This window comes from Bos indicus x Bos taurus, chromosome 10 (assembly GCF_003369695.1).
Source record: "Bos indicus x Bos taurus breed Angus x Brahman F1 hybrid chromosome 10, Bos_hybrid_MaternalHap_v2.0, whole genome shotgun sequence".
Lineage (NCBI taxonomy): Eukaryota > Metazoa > Chordata > Mammalia > Artiodactyla > Bovidae > Bos > Bos indicus x Bos taurus.
Genome location: NC_040085.1, coordinates 38551370 through 38569315, shown reverse-complemented (window position 1 = coordinate 38569315; position 17946 = coordinate 38551370). Strand labels below are relative to the sequence as shown.

At 39.5% G+C, this 17946-nt stretch overlaps 1 protein-coding gene and 1 non-coding gene across 4 annotated transcripts in view; one reads left to right on the top strand and one right to left on the bottom strand.

Moving 5' to 3' along the window:
- Positions 1 to 17946, bottom strand: part of GNG2 (G protein subunit gamma 2) — a 131750-nt gene that overhangs the window by 75838 nt on the left and 37966 nt on the right. The window lies entirely within an intron of this gene.
- Positions 7070 to 7203, top strand: LOC113900536. The gene has a single exon (XR_003513174.1). It is a non-coding gene; the product is annotated as a small nucleolar RNA SNORA69 (small nucleolar RNA).

Here is a 17946-nt window from a genome sequence, read left to right as displayed (position 1 = left end):
CAGCAGAAAGGGACAGTCTCTCCCTCACCTAGGTGAGCTCGGGAGGTTTCAGTGAGGGTGTAACACTTTCAAGTCATACTTGGTATTTAGTCTGACCCACTAGAATTAAGAGATTTGGGGGTAGGGGGTGAAGAGGGCCAGAGGTGTGGTGGTGGAGGGCAGAGAGGCTCACAGAGCTGCCCAAGGGAGTTTAGTACTCTCACCTTCCTCTTCTGGCCATTTCTGCCCTATTTCCCCCAACCTTTCTTACCCCTCTCCCAATAATAATAAAAGCTGAAGTTTATACACGGCCCAGAGCCAATGTGGCAAAGTGGTTAAGAATCTGAGCAGTGGTCCAAGCCAGGATTTGAGCTCAGACGGTGGATCTCCCAGGCCACACACACTTGGTTGTTCAGTTCTGTGACTTCCCAGGTCAGGGCACAGGGACACCAAGGTTATGCTCAGGAACCATTCCATTTCCTGCCCCATAACAGAATTTCCTCACTTATTGTCCCCACCCTAAACACACACATGTGCACAAGTTTTAATAAAGCCTGACATTACAGGCATGACACCATGAAAGCAGCAAATCAAGCCATGGGACACTTTTTGTCTTGTGTGTTTACAGAAGCTGAAGCTGATCAGTTTGCTGAACAGCACTGACAGGCCCCTAGCGCAGTTCCCAAGCCCCCGACCATATTCCCTCTCACCCCTCAACTGCATCGCTGGACTGACCCTGAAGCTAGGTGTTCTCAACCTTACGCCTCTTTGTTACATAATGACTCAGAACTGGCTCAAGTGGCAGTCATGCATTTCAGAAGCTCAAGAACTAGAGGTCAAAGGGAGGGAAAGTAGGTTGTTCTGGAAGCTCTGCCAGTTAATTCCATGTAGACAGGTGACCCATATTATGTCAATTAAGTGCTGCTTTAGAGGCATGCTGCAGTGGGCTTTTTAAAACATGGAGCGTCCTAAGGTTACGTGGAGTTGGATTAAGGTTTGCTGAATGTACTAGGGCCTTTCCTCTGTAATTCAATTAACAGAATTAAAGATGGACTTTTGTTGGAATCCTCCCAGGCGGCTGAAAGGCAAAGTGGGGCGCAAACTTTTAAGTCCATGAGGGTAGAAAGGAGGGCCCTGATAAGTCTGCTCTTCCCTGCAGTGAATGCCATGAGCAGTAGGGTGTCCTAGCCCAACAGTGCTCTGCCTACAAAGCCAAGGTGGTTAATGAGGGGAAGGACGGGCGTGGCTAAGGATGCTGTTGGGGCCTTCTTATCCCAGTGACATCTCTCCTGTCCAGTCCAATGTCCATTGCTCCCCTCCAATCCCTGTGTCTGCCTCTTTGAAGATTTCCAAATTCTGAATTTCTTTTTTCAAACTGCTTCTTCTAGCAAGATGTATAGGCCCTGCATGACCTGGCCCTGGGACCCATTCTAATCTCATCTCTCGCTGTGCCCCCACTGGCCTTTTATAGTTTCTCAAACAGCCAAAGGCCTTCCCACCTCAAGGCCTTTGCAGCTCTGTTTTTTGTTACTTTTTTTTCTGTCTAGCAGTCAACCCTACTGACCTCAACTCATCTTTTAGATTTCCACCTCCCTGACTTATTCCTAGACAGAATTACAGTTTGTAACTGAATTTGGAATTATTTGATCATTGTCCATCTTCTCCATTAGACTGACAGTTCCATGTTGATGCCTGTTTTGGATCACAATTATATATCCAGAGACTATGTGGGTTACTCAATAGGTATTATTTGTTGAATGAACCCATGAATCAATGAATGAATGGTCTCTTCAACTAATGAGAAACATTAACCTCAACTTACACATTAGTGGCTGGTATCAATGAATCACTTTTCTCAGATAATTTGATTTCAAGGTGTCAAGCAAAGCGATAGTGAGGTTTTCAGCAGGAATGGTGGCAGGCTGTTGACGAGAACTGGGGAAGCTGCTTTCTGTAACTCTTCTCGTCTACTCTATTCCTGTCCTCACCGATGCACAGACCCCTGAAGATGTCAGAGTTATCTCAGCAAGGGATACACATTCCCAGTGTGCATACTCAAGGTGGAGAAGCCAAACTCGGGTTCTGGATCTATGTGCAGAGGGGTTTCTGCTACCTGGGGACAAGCCATTCATGGCTCCTCTTCACTCTCCCTGATGGTTGCCCTGGACTCACTGCAGGCCTTTCTCCTTTCTGTCAGACTTCTGCCAAATGAAACACCTTCCTCAAAATCACTGCAAAGTGCAGCAAAGGGAAATAGGGCAGACATTAGAAGGCAGGGGTTTTGTCACCATTAGAAAGAGTGTACGTACATGGTTTTCAGCAGACAACTCAGTGGTATCTACTAAATTTTTACTGCACATACCTTTTTACTCATGAATTCACTTTGAAATTTTACCCTGCAGAATTCTTACACAGCATGCAAAGATACGGGATTCCCAGGTGCTAAAGTGGCAAAGAATCCACCTGCCAGTGCAGCAGATGTGAGAGATACGAGTTGATCCCTGGGTTGGGAAGATCCCCTGGAGAAGGAAATGGCAACTCACCCCAGTATTCTTGCCTGGAAAATTCCATGGACAGAGAAGCCTGGCAGGCTATAGTCCACGGGGTCACAAAGAATCAGACACGACTGAGCGACTGAGCACACATGTACACATGCAAAGATATACTACAAACATGATTCTTATTTCATCAAAAGATGAGAGAAAAACAACTGTCCAACAGTAGGAAATGGTTAGATAATCTGATACAGTTATCCTATTACGATCATTCAATAAAATATTATGCAGCTAGTAAAAATAATGAACTTATATCTTAATGTTGAAAGAGATTTACAAAATACTACTAAGTGAAAAAAGTTTTTAAAATAAATTTTATTTTATAGTAACATTTAAATGTATGCTATTAACTGTGGTTTATAGTGTTATATAGTATTATTAACTATAGTTTTTAAAATAAATACATTTTTATGGTGAGACATAAGTATGTTATATTAACTATTGTGATTATAAGTTTATATGAAACTTTAAACTTCTATATTGTACACCTTTATCTCTTATTTACAAGCTTTATAACTGTATTTTACTTAATAATAGTCTACATTTTTAAACCAAGATATAAAATTTGTTTTCAAAATATGAGAGATGATTATTATTAACTTGGTCAAGCAGCTATTCTTAGACTTATGAAGAATGTAGCTATCCAATTTTACTTCCCCCAAAAGGTGGTCATTTGGACCTGTGGTAGCCAGCTTCCAGGAGGACCTGCAATAATTCCTGCCTCCTGGTACTCACGCCCTTGAGAGACCAACAGAGTGTGGCCAAAATGGTGATATGTTACTTCTAAAAGACTATGGCTTATGTCTTGGGCTTTCTCTCTCCTGGATCCCTCGCTCTGGGAGAAACCATGTCATGAGCAGTTGTACGGAGAGGCCCCTGGGTTGAAGAAATAAGGCCTCCTGCCAACAGCCACATGAATGATCTTGAAACCAGATCCTCCTGTCCAGTCAAGCCTCAGGTGACTGCAGCCCCGCCCGACACCTAAGCTGCAGCCTCCTAAGAGCACCTGAACCAGACATGCAGCTAAGCAGCCCCCAGATGCTGGACTCACAGACACTGTGAGATAATCAACGCCTGTGGTTTGAAGACACCATGCTTGAGTTAATTTGTTACGTAACCATAGAAAACTAATACAGGACCCAATCAACTATGTGATTTTTAGTGCCTGTCTCCCAGTCTACACGTATCACATTTTAAATGACCATCTTTATGCTCTAAACTTAATCTCACATTGGTTCTCACTCTGCATCAACCCTGAACTGGTGACAACAGCAACGAAAGTCAGTATCAAGCATTTTATTCTGTCCTTAGGAGGGGTCCAATAATGATCAGGGAAGGGGGACTGAGTGCAACAGAGGTCACCAGAGCCTGGAACTGATTTGGTCTCAGACCTTCAAGTTAAAATTGTGTGCTTTTAAAAAGCTTTCCATCTTTTTAAACCATTACTTTATTGACTCTGATAGTGACTCAAATGAAAGTCACAAGAGGACATCCATAACAAAGAGAAAAGAACAGTAGAGCTGAAAGAACTGTCCATTATTTCCTTGTAAGTAAGGCTCTCTGATGAAAGAAGAAATGAACTGCTTTCATATGTGGGTTTAATTCTGTTCAATGTCCAGTGCAGTGAGGGAAATGAGCTTTCACCATTATAGTCTTTTCTGCTTTGTCAGTGTGCTTCAAGACCCTTGTTTTTAATGGTTTTTTAATCCAGTCATAAGCATCTGTTTAAATTATTCTAGGAATGATTTTTATTTTCTGTTTCTAAATGGCTTGCATATGTAGTAAGCATTTTTGCATAACTGAAAAAAAAAAAAACAAAAAACGTGTACGAACCACCGCCTCAAAAGCCAGTGAGAGGCTGGAAAGCAAGGCCAGCATATTCGGGCAGGGGGAACCAATCTCTCCCAAGACACCATCAATTTGCTGCCAGCTTGGCCCAAGGAGACTTGGCAGTGGACGCCTGCCTGACTACAATCCAGGAAATGCCATGCCTGTGCCTCTGGTGTGACCTAATAACAAAGTCAGAGTCCCCACAAAGGGTTCTACAACTGGCTGCGCAAAAAGTATATTCTATACCTATGTGTTGTTCTGTTTTCACAAGAATACACAGATGACAGTGTGATACATCAAACTCATTTAGAAACACTCTTCAATTAAGAGCTGGATATTAAAAGTTTGGCTTCTATTACATACTATTACTAAGATTTGTAAAATTTTATTTAAAATATGGCTTTTCCAATTGACATGTTGAGAATCATTGTTCTAGAAATGCTACAGGGAGATTAAAAAAATTCTTGTTCTCCACTGAAATGTAACTGCATTCTGATTGTTTCACTCACTGCTTGAATGTGAAAATCTTGTACATTGATTAAAGCAAATCATGCTCTGTGCATAAATTTACATTTACAGAATACACATTTTAGAAGAAGAGCAGTTTCATTATAAAGTATGCTATACAAAATGTATCATAATGCCATATTTCCTACTGGGTAAAGAAAATTTCACACGAAATTGTAAAATAAAGAAGGAAGGAGGAGGAAAGAAGAAACAGAGTATGGCCTTTGAGGGCCAGGTGTAGGAAAGCCAGGGAGTAGAAACTCCTGCCTCATATGGAAGATTCTAGAAACTTTAGTGGACCTGGGACAGCAATAATCCCTCTGTGTTTACTGGTTTAGAAGGGTGAGAGAAAATGTGTCTGTCTCTAGGGTGGCCTGAGTCACCACAAGTGAAGCCCTCTTTGTAAAGGACTGTGCAAGATGGTAAGGCACTTTTATCATTCATTTTCCTCCTTTTCCTTGCTTCTTCCCAAGTTTTGAGACATATACACACTACTACATATAAAACGGATAATTGTTATAATAAGGACCTATCGTATAGCACAGGGGAAAAAAGTTAACTCTTCTCAATACTCTGTAATGACCTATATGGGAAAAGAATTTTTAAAAGGGTGGATATATGTGTAACTGATTCACTTTGCTGTACAGTAGAAACTAATATTTTAAATCAACTACACTTTAATAAAAATTAGAAAAAAAAATCCATTGTACAGGTACATCACCAAAGCTGCTGCTTAGAAATCTGAAAAGGAAGCAAGCAACGTGGAGAATGGAATCTGCTGGATGCGGGTGTGATGGCAGCTACTCTGGGCTTTCTGAGGCAGCTATGGCAGCAGTTTAGCAGCAGAATTCAAGCTCCCAGTGTCGGCTGCCAGTGTGAACCCCAGTGTTTGCCTCCCATAGAAGCAGTAGTAGCGTCTTCTCTGGACCAGCTCTACAGTATAATTTGGGTGCACGTCTGACTCTGCATGCTCCATATGTAAAGATCTCCAGTTCTCCCAGAGATTCTTTGAATGTTACCTATTCTTTTGGTAAATTCATTTCATGCCCAAGTTAGTTGCTACTGCTTCAACTGCCCAAGTTAGTTACTACTGCTTTAATTAAGAATGCCCACAGTGGGTAGACCTGGGAACAGAGCACCGTTCTCTGAGGTCTGAGTCTTCATTATGTCCAGCATGGGTCATCTGATTAGGAGTCAGGTCATAGCCACTATGCCACTGAGTTCTTCCCAGCTACAGAATTGGTAGTACTTGTCAGTTTCTGATCTTGTGGGGACATAAAGAAAACTACTGGATACATCTTCTGAGGTTCTTGCCATCTCCTTAGGATTTATTGTGCATGTCTACACTACTTAACTAACAATATTCTCGCTGATCTTTGAGGGAAAAAAAAGAGATCTGAATAACTCTACAAAAGGCTAAAAACCATGCAGGTCTGGAAAGGTGTGTGCCCACTGCCAAGGAGGAGCAAAAATTACAATAACCTAAAAACAAATGTCTTTTTCCACTTTGCCCAAGATTTTCAATATCACTGATGATACCTGACCAAATATGAATACATTAAGTCTCTGCTCCCACTAGAACCATATACAGTCAATTCTTATTGTTCATGGCAGTATGTTCTTTAAGTTGCCATAAAAAAAAGCGAGCAAATACGGAAGCACTGTATCCAGGGGAAATACAGGATTAAGTTCCTGGGAACTCGGGTCACAATATTTGATCAGTTGATCAACACATAACCTTGTTTTATGTATGTTTCTGTTTATTAACACATCTTATCTAATATATAGATTGGCTTTTTATAAGGACCATTTTTAAAGTCTTTACTGAATTTGTTAAAATATTGCTCTGTTTTATGTTTTAGTTTCTTGGCCCTGAGGCATGTGGGATCTTAGCTTCCCAACCAGAGATTGAACATGCACACTCTGCCTTGGAAGATGAAGTCTTAACCACTGGACCACCAGGAAAGCCCCTAATATATATTGTTGATTCATTAATATTGAAATCAGGGGCAACAATACTACAATTCATACCTGAAGGAATCTTATCTAACACATGCATTTTCTCCATAAGGCACATCACAGAATTCTTCCACTTAGGAATGCTAGACAGCACATCAGCACTGTTTTGGGGAGCATTAAAAAAGGGCACAATAATGTGAAAAACATGGCACTAAATAGACCATGAAAAGAACACTTTGTAAGCAGGTTGCAATTACAGTGCTTTCTTTTGTGGAAGTATTGACATTATCCTGCTGAAAGAAAATCTGTGTTGATCGTTTTTTGATTTTGCCATTTATGGGGGTAAAATCATGACAGATTGACATGAACAGTTGATGGCCTTTGAAGTGACTGAGGATATTAATGTATTAACGTTGTGCAAGAGCTTTTATGTACATGTAACCCATTATGTAGAATGACTGGTTTGATCTAGTTTAGTACTTGGGGTTATATATCTCCGTCTGGGTCTGCTCCAGTTCTGTTGAATCAAAAGTAAGTGAGCTTCTCTACTACTTACTCCCAGTAAAGAACGAGTGTGTTTTCCTTAGCCTGGAGTCATTTTGAAAAAAAAAAAGAAAGAAAAAAAAAAAAAAGAAAAGAACACTTTGTTTAAAGTATGAGAGCTGAAACAAAAAGGCAGAGTGTCTTTTTGGTTTGGCCTAAGCTGGGACTATACATGTTGAGCAACTCAGATTTTTCCTCCTTTGCTTATGCCTGTGAATGATTGTGAAAGTGCTGTTGAGTTTTGATTGGGGGACTACAAATAAATTTAAGTAAGTAGGCAAATTCACACATACGGAACTTGCAAATAAAGGAACAACTGTGCTCTGTTCCCAGAAATATTCCTACAAACCATGAATTGTTTTTGAACACTGCTATCCCACATCACCCTTTTGAATTTATGTGTCATGAATCTGTAGGAGCAATGTAAATTGCAAAGAGAAAACAATCCCCAGTTTTGAGAAAATTAATTAGGGGTTAAATTTTAATGTGCTGAGAATGATCTGTGGTAATTTCTATATTAGCAATCTGTAAGGGAGGCAAATATTTCTGTAAGATTTCTTGTTCATCCATTAGAAAGGAGCTTATTAATAAAGACATCCTACCAGCTTTTCATGTGGATGCTTTCCACTGCCTCTCACATTTTCATTCAATAGATGTTTTGTTTTTAAACATGGCTGCAAATAGAATATGTGTATTAGTTAACATTTCTTCTAAACTTCTTCATGAAATTCTCATGTGTATCATTTTAAATGAGTGTACAATATTCCACCGAGCTGTCAAATGTTTTGATGGCTTCCAATCCCTGGGTGGGAAGATCCCCTAGAGAGATGAAAGGCTACTCACTCCAGTATTCTGGCCTAGAGAATTCCATGGATGGGTTGCAAAGAGTCACACACAACTGAATGACTTTCACTTTTTGCTATTTTAAATAGCTCTACAATAAACATCTTTAAAGAAAATTTTCATTGTTTTTTAAACATTTTTTTCTGGAGGATAAATTCCTCAGGAAATGGGTGAAGAAAGTAAGCATCCTTGATTACTAGTAACTATAAATTAACTGAGGACTTCCTTGGTGGCTCAGATGGTAAAGCATCTGCCTACAATGCGGTAGACCTGGGTTCAGTCCCTCGGTCGGGAAGATCCCCTGGAGAAGGAAATGGCAACCCACTCCAGTATTCTTGTCTGGAGAATCCCATGGACAGAGAAGCCCGGTGGGCTTCAGCCCATGGGGTCAAAAAGATCTGGACACGACTGAGCGACTTCTCTTTATAAATTAACTAAGTCCCTTCAGAAAGTGATGACAAGCTTTCCTGTTTCCCCAACGTTTCTTCAGCACTGGTTTTCTATTTCTTTAAATTTGCTAAATTAATTGCTGTGAAGTTGTATCTCATGATTGTTTTAGTTAGTATTTACGTAATTACTGGTGAGGGTAAAGAGCTTTTTCATATAGTGATTCAGTCATTCACTTAGTCAATTAACATTTATCAAGTGCCTACTAGGCAACCAAGAGACCCAGTTTACTCAGATACAGTTTCTGCCCTTGGGGAACCTCCCCTCTGCCGGCCTTTACTTTTTTACAAAATGCCTATTAAAATTCAGCTGTCTGATTACTGGAGGCTGTGTCATCTCTTAAACTGAATAAGCACTTATCTAAATTCAAACAATAAATCTTTACCTATTATAATGCCAATAGCTTCCCAATTAATTTTTTTCCTTAATTTTGATGGTTAAGTTGAATAATTTTAACTTTAAATAGCCAGAAATGAATCATAATCAAAATATTTAACAACTGGCAAGATAAAATATTAATATATAATAAGCCAAAAATATTTAACCAAAATATATTTAACATCCCTTTTAGTTGCTGAATTAACTACATTTTAAAATATGCATAAATGATATATTATACAGAAAATGATTTACCAAAATATTCTAGAAATTTCCAAATCAATTGTTGATTTTTTTCACAAATTGTTGTGGTGATCTTAAGTTGATGTAGCTGTCACTTAGCTAAGTAATGCCCTTGTTCAAACTATAGATCCATATCAATGATGTCACCGTGTACTGGCAGTCACAAAAACTCTGGTGTCTCTGTTGCAGCTAGGCATGCTACAGGCCCTTCACTGCAGGCAGAGAGCTGGATGCCAATGCTTACTGGATGGCCTCTCTGCTCTGCTACCACTGCAACTCCAGGGAGCCCTGGGCCAAAGAGAGGACCTGCCTCTCCTACTGCCCCCCAGACCACCAGCCTCTAGTTGGCACTCCTCCCAGGTCCATTACCGCCTCCACAGCCACTGATGGGCAACATTGTTAGGTTCTTATAACCTCAACCAAGGATAATTTCTCTTCACCAACTGATACGAAACACTGCAGCATTTGAACACTCAATGCAGCTCTGCTGTGTCAGCTGATGATTAGCCTTAGTTACCCTGACAGACATATTTTACATGAAATGATTATTCAGAAACATAATTCCTGCAGATCTGACACCTGCTTAGATAACAGATCCTAAACATTCCCAAATACTTTAGATGGTCAACTTGGCAGGATATAGGAACACACTGGAATCATCCTTAAATTGCTCCATATTTGAACTCTGCATGCACTGGCTGAATATCTGACCCAAATGAACCAAGCCCAAAGTCGGCTGATGAGAACATTGAAATGCCAGGAGGCACACTGTGAATACTGAGTTCCTCTTTCTGCAATTAGACAACCAATAGATCCAAATTCTTTAAGGTCGAGTCCCACTGGCTGGGAAGAACTGAGCACAGTGAAAGTTCAGTGACCGAGCAGTTTCTCTCTGCTCTTCTCCGGATGATCTCTCTTCTTTCAGAGAACTTGGAGACAAGGAAACGGGATAGCTCTCTGAGAGTAAAACTATTAAGACTGTTAAGAAAAGTCTTCCAAAACTCAGAAATAAGGAAGAATGATTACTGTGTACCCTTCAATGTCACACAAGAGCATTGTCTAAAAAGCTCATCTGATCACTGTAAGAAGGACAGCTTTGTTTTTTTTTTTCTACTTACTACTGATTAGGGCCTGACTCTGTAAAGCTAGACAGTCATTTGTAGAAAATCGGTAAATTACAAATGGCATTTTTTTCTGGTAGAGATGCACATTAGTTGATTTAAAAAACAACCCCAAAGCTTATGTCTTTATTGCCTTATAGGATATTAACCAGTTTTATATATAACTTGAAAATATTATTTCAGCATTCTTTCTCTCATAGACTATACATACTTCTTACATCAATTTTTTCATTCACTCTTTCCTTTAATGAGCTAATTAACTCTTTGACATGTGCTCACTATGCATTTGGATGAGATTCATGTTTTTAATTTTTTCAGAATTGATTTGACAGTCATAGCTTAATGGGTGCAGCAGAGATTTGCAAAGACATCAACAAAGAGACAGAATTACGTACTTTCAGACAGATCTGACTAGACTGATGGCAGTGACTTGACTGAATTAATATCATTACCTGTCAGTTAGGAAGGGGAAATGGGCAAGCCAGCAGTGGAAGCTTCATAAGTAAACTTCCGTCCATCAAAGCAATGACCGAGGGGAGGTACATGCCTATGTCTTCACTAGGTGATCAGTCTGATGCCACCTACATTCGAACCATACACTGAGCTCCCTTTTCCCCATTTTCATGCTCACTGAGTAACCTCTGGATTGTAAGAAGGTTTCTCAGGCAGGGAACTGACTCACTGGTCAGGCCAACATGAGTAACTCAGCCCGTTTGTAGTTTCATTTTTCATTGTAGATTAGTAAATTGTCATTGGCATGTGGTTTTAGATTCCAGTTCTTTGTAGAACCTGACAGCGTGTGTCTGTATTGTGACTTCAATCAACTCTGGTTCTTCAACTAGATCAAATTTCTAGGCCTGCAAGCTGTGGCTGACCCCAGAACATGTGATCCCACCAAGGGAAATGCCAGCTGGTCATAATTCTGGTGACAGTGCTTCTCAAACTCTCTGTGGTTCTGGACATGTTTTTGGTTCACTTGTTTGTTTTTGATTTTTAATCCCCGTGGACCAATACTTCTATAAAATTTAATAAAAATACATTTCTAGGAAAATGCAATTTAAAAAAAGCCATAAAAATGTAGACCCGTTTAAAAAAAAATCATTAGATTCAGCAGAATCCAAACTGCTCTGCAATATAGAAGTTTCTTTTAAAAGTAGAAAAGTTGCTCAATTTATGTACTTCTCTCAGGTCAAGGGACTTTACTTCATCTGGGAATTTGTTAGAAATTCAAATTCTTGGGCCTCATCCCAGATCTACTGAAGCAGAAACTCTGGGGTGGGGCCCAGCCATCTGTGTTTTAACAAGACCTGAGGTGACTGTGATTTTTTGCTCATTTTTATGAGACTCACTCATCGAGAATGAGTACACATCAGAAACCACAAGCCCAAATGGCAAAGGGGCCAGGCAGGGACAAAGATGCAGTTTTGATAAGATGAGAATACTAAGGAAATGGAGAGTCCCTCGCAAACTGTAGTCTCAATGTTCCACATAGGAGCCTTCAAATACACACACACACACAAACACAGATACACACCCATCTCTGGCCAAACGAAATTTCTACCAGCAAGTGTCAGACCCCAGTCTATTACTTTTTCTACACGTGGATTTATAGAACTCACAGCCTTGATAAATGATGAGTTGCTTTTCCCCCAATAATTGTTTATACTCAAGAGTATTCAACATTAAATCCTACATATATGAAGCCTTATTCTTGAGGTCTTCTTTGTCACAATAATCTATGTTTCCATTTTTAATTCTGTATCACACCATTCTGAACTGTGAGACATTTTAAATCATCCTTGCTATTTTTTGATAGTTTGAAAATTCTCACCAATTAGTTTTAAAATAATTTTGCTATATTCCATAAAGTGTCCTGTCATAAAGTAATTAACTATTACTTAACTATTAGTTCACCTGGTGAGGGGTTAGGGAAAAAAGAGGTCTTGGGTTCCCATCCCAGCTCTGCTGCTCAGTAACTCTGTCGCTTTGTACAAGATATCAAGCCTTGGCCTGTGGAATCGCAACAGCACTGTCTCCCTCACAAGCCTGGTATAAGAAATTAGTAAAACAACATATGCAAATCACCTGTCAATTTGCAGATGGTTCAAAACACCACTGCCTTTCCCTTCTTCCCATTCTCAAATATGTTAGCCCCTCCTCTTTCCTATGTGATTAACAGTTTCCTTTATTTCCCAGAAGAAATAAAGAATCAAACAATCCTGAAAGTGATAAATTTCTCCCTTTGCACTTCTTGCCTATGACCTAATTATTTTATATACAGAATTTTTACTACAAGTACTTTTGGGTGAGTTGTATTATGTTCATAAACTATGACATATATTTTCTAACTTTTTTACCTTATTGAAAGTGTCTATGTGTTCAAGAATATACTTTTGAAACGTCCTATATGTCTGAGAAAAATATTTTCCACTGCCAACAAAAATAAAAATAAGTAAATTGGATTATGTCAAAATTTAAAACTTCTGTGCAGACAAGCCCACAATTAACAGAGTAAAAAGAAAACTCATAAAGTGGAAAAAAATATTTGAAAATCACATAAGGAGTTAATATCCAGAATATATAAAAAACTCCTACAAATCAATAATAATAAACAAACAACCCAATTAAGAAATGGGCAAATGACTTAATATACTTTTCTCCAAAGATACAGAAGTGGTCAGCAAGCACTTGAAAAGATGCTCAGTGACACTAACATGCTTTTGCTTGCGTAATTTTGCTGAGAATATAAAATGATACAGTTATGGAAAATAGTATGTCTGTTTCACAAAAAATTAACAATATATATATCATATGATCCAACAATTCCACTTCTAAGTATATGCCCAAAAATAGGGTCTTGAAGAGATATTTGTATACTCAAACATTATTTACAATGGCCCAGAGCCGGAAGCAAACAAGTGTCTATCAGTAGATGAATGGATAAATAAACTTTGATAATGGATAAATAAACTTTGATACACACACACACACACAATGGAATATTATTCAGACTTAGAAAGAAATTCTGATATGCTATAACATGAATAAACTTTGAAGACATTATACTAAGTAAAATAAGCCAGTCACAAAAAAATTACTGTGAACAAATATACTGTATATATACTCCAACATAGACTTCCCTGGTAGCTCAGATAGTAAAGAATCTGCCTGCAATGCAGGATACCCACGTTGGATCTCTGGGTTAGGCAGATCCCCTGGAGAAGGGAAAGACAATCCATTCCAGGATTCTTGCCTAGAGAATTCCATGGACAGACCATAGCGTTGCAAAGAGTCAGACACGACTGAGCGAGCGACTAACATTTTCCACTTTCCATATTCTTATATGAGGTGCCTAGAATAGTCAAGTTTATTATATATACAGACAGAAAGTAGAATTGCTGTTGCCAGGGGCTAGGGGCAGAAAGGAATGGAAAATTACTGTTTAAGGGGTACAGAGTTTCAGTTTTGCAAGATGAAAAGAGTTCTGGAAGTGGATGATGGTTGCACAATGAGAATGTGCTTAAGATCACTGAACTGTACATTTAAAAATGGTTAAGATGGTAAATTTTATGTTATGTGTATTTTACCACAATTTCAAAACAAAAAACCTCAAAAAACCCAAGATGTTTATTTCCCTTTCTCTACCTTTAATTTTGTCATAAATCATAATAATTCCGCCTTACTGTTGGTACCATCCTTGCTTTAGTTCCTTCCAGCTTAGGCCTGGGCTGGGGATGGCCCAAGTCCCAGGAAAGAGGCTGTTCAGAGGCTGTGAGCTCAACCAGAGAATGGCCAAACCTTAGTGAAGCAAGGCCAAGCAAAAGCTGATGGGCAGAAATGTGCTGGGAGAGGCAAAGACATTGAGTACCCCTCAAAGAGCCTTGAAGCAAACGCTTATTTGTCAGCTAATTTTCAAGACCAGAAGCATGTAGCAGAGACAGGGGAAAGTCTCAGAAATAGTCTAGTCCTTGAAGATGAATTCTAGAGTAGAGACAGGTTGCCAGAAAGCTGACAAGGCACTGTCAGAGATGGAGATTTTATACACACACTACCCTTCCTCCCCCTTTTTCCCCACCATTTCTCACAGCGGCTGAAGGGTAAATACACAGAATTTTAAGGGTTATCCTATATAGCAGTCTGGATCACCCTTTCTATTTCATTTTCACCAAATCCTCATGGTATCGCAGCTAGGACCTAGAAGGCAGAGTTGACAATGTCTATGTGCTGTAGTGGACTATCAAAGAAAGTAGGAAGAAGTTCCTCAAAAAATTAAAAAGAGGCACTTCCCTGGTGATACAGTGGTGAAAAATCCACCTGCCAACACAAGGAATGTGGGTTTGATCCCTGGCCTGGGAATATTCCAACCATAAGATGTGCACCCCAACTATTGAGCCCACCTGCTACAGCCACTGGAGCCCGTGCATGTAGGGCCCATGCTTCACAACACAGGAAGTCCATGCACCACAGCTAGAGACTAGCCCCCACTCACCACAAATGGAGAAGGCCCGTGTGCAGCAACGAACACCCAGCACAGCCATAAATAAATAATCTTTTTTTAAAAATTAAAAGTAAAACTACCATATGATCCAGCAGTTCCTTCTCTGGGTATCTATCCAAAGGAAATAAAAACATCATCTTGAAAAGATATCTGCATCCCCATGTTCACAGCAGTATTATTTACAAAAGCAAAGACATTCAAGGAAACAGCCCAAATGTCCATCAGTGAAGAGGTAAAGAAAATGTGATACACACACATACAATAGAATATTAGTCAGCCATTTTTTATGGCTGAGATCTTGCTATTCACGCCAACATGAATGGACTCAGAGGGCATTAGGGTAAGTAAAACAAGTCAGACAGAGAAGGAAAACACAGCATGCTCTCACTTACAAGTAGAATTATAAAACAAAAAAATTCCCCCAATACATAGATAGAACGGACTGGTGATTGCTTGAGGTGCGGAGGGGGGTTGTGAAATGGGTGAAGATGGTCAAAAGGTACAAACTTTCAGTAACAAGATAAATAAGTTCTGGGATGTAATGTACAGCATTGTGACTAGCATTAACCATACTGTAATGTATATTTTGAAGTTTCTAAAAAAGATCTTAAAAAGTTCTCATCCCAAGAAAAATAAATTTGTAACTGTATGGTGATGCATGTAAACTAGACTTATCTTAGTGACTCTTTTGCAATATATTCACACATTGAATCATTACATTGTATGTCGTACATTCTAAACCAGTGTGTTATATGTTATTTATGTCTCAATTTAAATAAAATAAGAAGAAAGCAAGGGACAGTGACTTGGCCATAGCAGCACTTGTCTGGTAAGTGCTTCGCTGTGGTGGCAGAGGCTGCAAACTTACAGAACTGAAGGACTCTGCAATGAAATGAACATTTGTATTCAATGCACTTCCTAACATTTTTTGTTGTTGTCGTTACTGGTATTTTTAATTCAGACAAAGAACCTTCCCTGGTCTTCTGTGGCTATTTCATTTGGCCCATTGGGCTTTTGTTGGAGCTATTATTTTCACAATTTTTTCTTTCTTTTTCTTCTTTACTTCTCCCCTCCCTCACTCTCTTTGGCTGCCATATGTGGGATCTTAGTTACCCAACCAGGAATAGAACCTGTGTCGCCTCCAGTGGAAACATGGAATCCTAACTACTGCACTGCCACGGAAGTCCCTTCTTTTTTAAATGAGTTATCTTTTCAGCTTTGTTTCATGTTACTTTCTTGTATTTTTCACTTTTTATTAAACAGGGATGAGGAAGCAAGGAAAGAACTCTGGGGACAATCTTTTTTTCTGGCCAGATCTGTGGTATTCTTGCCTATACTTACCCCAACACACATCTACGTCAGACCCAGCAAAACCTAAATCCAGGGGCTATTTCTGTCCTTAAAATTATTCATGCAAGTCTTTCAAAAGAACCACTTAGAAAGAAAGACATTCTCTGTCCTTTCCTGTATAATTTAAATACTTCACAATCATTTGTAAGCAGTAATATTAGCCTCAAAGGTTGGAATAATACCACTCCAAAATTTTCAGAATATGAGATCTGTAAACTAGAATCTGTGGTCTCTAACATAGGTTACCACAGTTCACAGACAATTCACTTGAGAAACCAGCGCCATAGATGGAAAATAAAATAAATGGAAACAATACCCTGAGAGCAAGAACCTTACAGAGAACACTCAGAGTGTTAAATCCATAGTCAGAGAGTCTCTCTCCCTTCATACTGACCTGCCTCCCAACAACTTCATTTCAAGGCGGGACTAGGAAAGAACGTCATTATTATGCAGATATTTCCCATGGTCTTCCTTTAAAACATTATTCCTTCAACACATTGCAGGACATGCAGTTGTTATAAGCTATAAGATCCTGGCCTCAAACATGGTAGGGCCAAAGCCATGCTCCGTCTACCTGACCCCAACGAGTTCCATCTAGCCTTTCACCAAAGGAGTTCCCTGCCTCCTCCAAAACCAGATAAACAGGGACTCAAGCAATCTGGTGATAATCTCCTCAGGGAAATACAGACCATATTACAAATAGGCTTATGTCCCTGGAAAGCAAATTTAATCACTCATTTACCCAGCCAGTAACTTTTTCATCAGTTAAACTTCTCAATCCATCTCTCCTTCTTGAAGTGACCATGAGAGTTCTGATTCAACTGCAGACTTGATTACATCTATAAACCTTGCTCAACAGACATCTCTTAATTCTAACATTATCCTTTTCACATCACAACTTCATTCCCACAACTCCCCCCTGGAGTTGTGAGTGACATAACCCTGCCTCCCACATCTGTCTTCATTCTTATTAGCCACAGGAGCCATCACTTTTACAGCTGTATGACCTTAGGAAGTCTCTTTCTTCCCAAAGATGATTAAGCCAAGGAAATGTATACATTTCCTAACTATAAATGAATGGTTTGACTCAACTATATTCACTCCAGATAAAGCCTGGCTCTCCAACTCTACTCAGTAAACCCAGAGGTATACAACATTTACTCTTAAATTTCAAAAGGCCAAAGCTTTTCCCTGGCCCAAGGGCTCTTGGTTTATACCCAATGATGTTAACCTTCATTCCTGGAATGCTGTCTCACCAAGAAGAGACCTCACTCCAGGGTCACCACTTGTACACTTTGACATTATTTGCTCAGGTGGCACTAGAGGTAAAGAGCCATGGTGGTGAACCTGCTAACACAAAGGGTGCCAGAGGTGCAGGTTTGATCTCTGGGTCGGGAAGATCCCCTAGAGTAGGAAATGGCAACCCACTCCAGTATTCTTGCCTGGAAAATTCCATGGGCACAGGAGTCTGGTGGACTACAGTCCATGGGGTTGCAGAGAGTCAGACACAACTGACCATGAATGCAAAAAAAAAAACCACAACACTGTTCCTTATGCTTCTAAAGGTTTCCCCCTTTATCCATTTTGTTGTGATATTCTCAGATATTATTATTCTCCATTTCCTTATAATTTAATATATCATAGTTCTGCCTTATATTTTAATGAACTTTTAAGTACATCTGTTTTGTGCAGA